A 4,326-nucleotide genomic window follows, 5' to 3' on the forward strand; every position below is an offset into this window, starting at 1 on the left:
TCGAAGGAGGGGTTGGTGGTATTTATGTCTCCCCTTGAGAAGCAATGTTAGCAACAGCCAGCTTTAGCTTCCTTGAAGTTATGGAAAATGATATCAGTTTCCCCATGGCACCAATAAAAGGTTTGATTGCCAAAAGGTCATAGAGGTGGTTTTGAATATGGAAGAGTCTCACTGCTGTCCTATGTGAATGATAGAATTTAGGCAACAGAGTCTGAACCCAAGGGCAGCAGGCTGCAGAACCTTGGGCTGTCCTGAACCAGCAGGGAGACTACAGGGTGGCTGGCATTGGAGAAGGGGGCGGGGAAAGAGTGAATGGCATGAGAATCGGGAGCTTGACTTCTTATACTGGCCTGACATTCACCAGCCATGTGACCTAAACCATTCACCTCCCTGCCAGGACCTGGTCCCTTTTCAGACTTAAGTGTTCAAAGCCAGGCACCCTGGTGCATGCTGTTAATTCTAACACTTGGTAGGTACAGGCAGACGAATCTCTGAGTTCAAGGCCAGCTTGGTCTACATAGAGTTTCAGGTCAGTGACACACTCTGTCTCAAAAAAATCAAACTAGGCGTGCTGGAGCCACTATTGCCGATCTCGGGCCACGCTACTGCTGCTGCTTGCCCGTTGTCTCCCCATCGTGCACTAAGCGGTCCCAAAAGATTCAAAGTCCAAGATGACAGCCCTCAAGGACCAGCTGATTGTGAATCTTCTTAAGGAAGAACAGGTCCTCCAGAACAAGATTACAGTTGTTGGGGTTGGTGCTGTTGGCATGGCTTGTGCCATCAATATCTTTTTTTTTTTCCTTTTTTTTCAGAGCTGGGGACTGAAGTGCCTTGCGCTTGCTAGGCAAGCGCTCTACCACTGAGCTAAATCCCCAACCCCAAATCATTCTTTTTTTTCTTTTTCTTTTCTGGAGCTGGGGATCGAACCCAGGGCCTTGCGTTTGCTAGGTAAGCGCTCTATGCCATCAATATCTTAATGAAGGACTTGGCTGATGAGCTTGCCCTTGTTGATGTCATGGAAGACAAGCTAAAGGGAGAGATGATGGATCTCCAGCCTGGCAGCCTTTTCCTTAAGACACCAAAAATTGTCTCCAGCAAAGACTATAGTGTGACTGCGAATTCCAAGCTGGTCATTATCACTGTGGGGGCCCGTCAGCAAGAGGGAGAGAGCTGGCTCAATTTGGTCCAGCGAAACGTGAACATCTTCAAGTTCATCATTCCGAACATTGTCAAATACAGTCCACAGTGCAAGCTGCTCATCGTCTCAAATCCAGTGGATATCTTGATCTATGTGGCTTGGAAGAACAGCAGCTTCCCCAAAAAACAGTTATTGGAAGTGGTTGCAATCTGGATTCAGCTCGGTTCTGTTACCAGAAAGGCTGGGAGTTCACCCACTGAGCTGTCACGGGTGGGTCCTTAGGAGAGCACGGCGACTCCAGTGTGCCCGTGTGGAGTGGTGTGAACGTTGCCCGCATCTCCCTGAAGTCTCTGAACCCACAGCTGGGCACGGATGCAGACAAGGAGCAGTGGAAGGATGTTCACAAGCACTTGGTTGACAGTGCATACGAAGTGATCAAGCTGAAAGGTTACACATCCTGGGCCATTGGCCTCTCCGTGGCAGACTTAGCCGAGAGCATAATGAAGAACCTTAAGCAGGTGCATCCCATTTCCACCATGATTAAAGGTCTCTATGGAATCAATGATGACGTCTTCCTCAGTGTCCTGTGTATCCTGGGACAAAATGGAATCTCAGATGTTGCAAAGGTGACACTGACTCCCGAGGAGGAGGCCCGCCTGAAGAAGAATGCAGATACCCTCTGGGGAATCCAGAAGGAGCTGCAGTTCTAAAGTCTCCCCAGTGTCCTAGCCCTTCACTGTCCAGGCTGCAGCAGGGTTTCTATGGAGACCACACACTTCTCATCTGAGCTGTAGTTAGTCCAGTTGTGTTGAGGTGGTCTGGGGAAAATCTCAGTTCCACAGCTCTACCCTGCTAAGTGGTACTTGTGTAGTGGTAACCTGGTTAGTGTGACAGTCCCACTGTCTCCAAGACACACTGCCAACTGCATGCAGGCTTTGACTACCCTGTGAGCCTGCTGCATTGCTGTGCTACGCACCCTCACCAAACATGCCTAGGCCATGAGTTCCCAGTTAGTCATAACCTGGCTCCAGTGTGTAAGTCCATCATGCATATCTTGTGCATAAATGTTCTACAGGATATTTTCTGTATTATATGTGTCTGTAGTGTACATTGCAATATTATGTGAAATGTAAGATCTGCATATGGATGACGGAACCAACCACTCAAGTGTCATGCCAAGAAAAACACCAAATAAACCTTGAACAGTGAAAAAAAATCAAACTAAAGCAAAACAAAATTAGATAGAACAAAATGTTCAGATTTGATCTCTAGTGTGTTCCTTCTATCCTGACCTTCTGTGATTATGTCAATGGGACCGAACACAACACAGAAGTCTCCATCTCTCTGAACCACATTTTAGCATGTTGCCATGAAAGAATACATCTTTCATAGCTAATGGTGGATAACAGGTTTTTTTTTCAGTGTCTGAGGTATGATAGACTGCAATTCCTATCAAGGATGTTTAGCAGTGTCCCTGGACTCTACCCACTAGATGCTTGTAGCAATCCTCCAATGTCTCCAGGCTTCTCCAAATATCCCCCCAGTGAGCAAACTTGTCCTGTCTATGAGTCAGTAATTCAGGGACCCTCTACATGGTATCTGTGTCACTGTTTCCATGAGCATGATGCTGCTTGAGTCCCAGCGAACAGCAATTCTGAATTGCACGATGCTTTCTGTAAAGTAGTGGGAACTACATTAGGCCACCAGATCGATTGATTTATTCAGTCATTGACTTACTGGTCATCTTCTGACCATAAACAGACTGAAAGCCAGGCTTTCAACTTGGCGACAGAGTTCTTGAAAGTTACTGTTCAGTGGTGATCAACACATCACTTCTTATAAAACATATTAACCTGTTAGTGACGTTCCAACTTTGTATTCAACCAATATTTACAGCACACTGAGGTTTTATCAAGCACTGTGCAGTAGAGCAGAGGTTCCAGGAAGAAGGCAGCTGTGCGACCTGCCCCTAAGAGGTCCCAGCATGCAGGGTATCCTGCTAGGTGCTGTCAGGCACTCAGTGACTGTGATGAATGACCATGAATATGATGAATTAGATGCTTCAAATAAGCTCCAATTTAACGAGGATGACGAGATGAGGGACACATCTAATCAAGTGTGATGGAAGACAAGAGAGAGACACCTTCTGGTCGGGGAAAACTCAAGTGCATTTGAAGTAGATAAAGAGAATGCTTAATGTTACTTTGTGCCCAGTTTAGAGATGGGAAGACTTCAGAAGGTTAGAGAAGTCACTTGAGGTTCTCTGGGTTGTGGGACGCAATGGATGGAGAGGTGGTGGGAGAGGGCTTAAGCCCAGGTACACCTTCTTGGACCCAGCCACACCATGGACTTGTGTACTTTTTCCAACCCAATTCTAAAAGGTGTTGGGAGGTTTCTCAAAACAGACAGAAGTTAGAGAAATACGTGAGGATGACCAAGAGAGCCATTTTCATGTATGCATCAGCAAAGAAGCTGCAGAAAGCCTACTTTGAGCTCTCTATGGTTTTAGGATTTTAGACTCTGAAGTATCCAGGCAAAGTGGAAAAGAAGCACCACAGTGGGGAATGAGTGAGTGAGGGAGACAGTCAGAAAAAGAGAATGAATATGAATATGGGACCATATGAATATGGGAATATATGAATAGTCGAACCCTGTTTGAAAGAAAAATTCAGTGGTCAAATTCAAGAATTCAAGTGAGCTGAACAGAGGATGATGTTCTCTGATCTTAACCATTAGAACTCATGAATCCTTGGAAGACCTAATATCAGAAAATGGCTCCCTCTTCACAAAAAAAAAACAAAACAAAACAAAAAACAAACAACAAAAAAACAAACAAATAAAGAAAACAATAACAACAACAACAAAAAAAAAACAAGACCAAAAACAAAAGTTAATTGAACTCCTTTTAACCTTTAGTCAAGGTTTTCTCCTACAATTTGCTTTTGAAAGATAACTGAGCCTTAAGGACTTCACCTACTTCCAGAGGCAGAAGTCTCTGCAGACCATGACAGGTCTCACTGCCAAATGAGGTACATCACAGAGCTCTTTACATGCTGGGTCAGAAAGAGACGAGCGTTCTCAGTACATACTGTCCATAACCCGAGCTTGTGTTCCCACAGCCCACTTTCATCTCCCTTCACTGACCTCTGCCCTCTATGATTTGTGATTTGCTCATAAATAATACAAAA

At 45.1% G+C, this 4,326-nt stretch overlaps 1 pseudogene across 1 annotated transcript; it reads left to right on the plus strand.

Annotated features, from left to right (window-relative positions):
* Positions 1-632: 632 nt before the first annotated feature.
* Positions 633-1,882, plus strand: Ldha-ps22 (lactate dehydrogenase A, pseudogene 22; annotated as a pseudogene). Its single transcript, XR_015643553.1, has 2 exons — positions 633-775; positions 961-1,882. The product of XR_015643553.1 is annotated as a lactate dehydrogenase A, pseudogene 22, transcript variant X2 (transcript).
* Positions 1,883-4,326: the final 2,444 nt, after the last annotated feature.

The sequence above is a fragment of the Rattus norvegicus genome, chromosome 19, assembly GCF_021556685.1.
Source record: "Rattus norvegicus strain SHRSP/BbbUtx chromosome 19, alternate assembly SHRSP_T2T, whole genome shotgun sequence".
In the NCBI taxonomy this organism is placed as follows: Eukaryota; Metazoa; Chordata; class Mammalia; order Rodentia; family Muridae; genus Rattus; species Rattus norvegicus.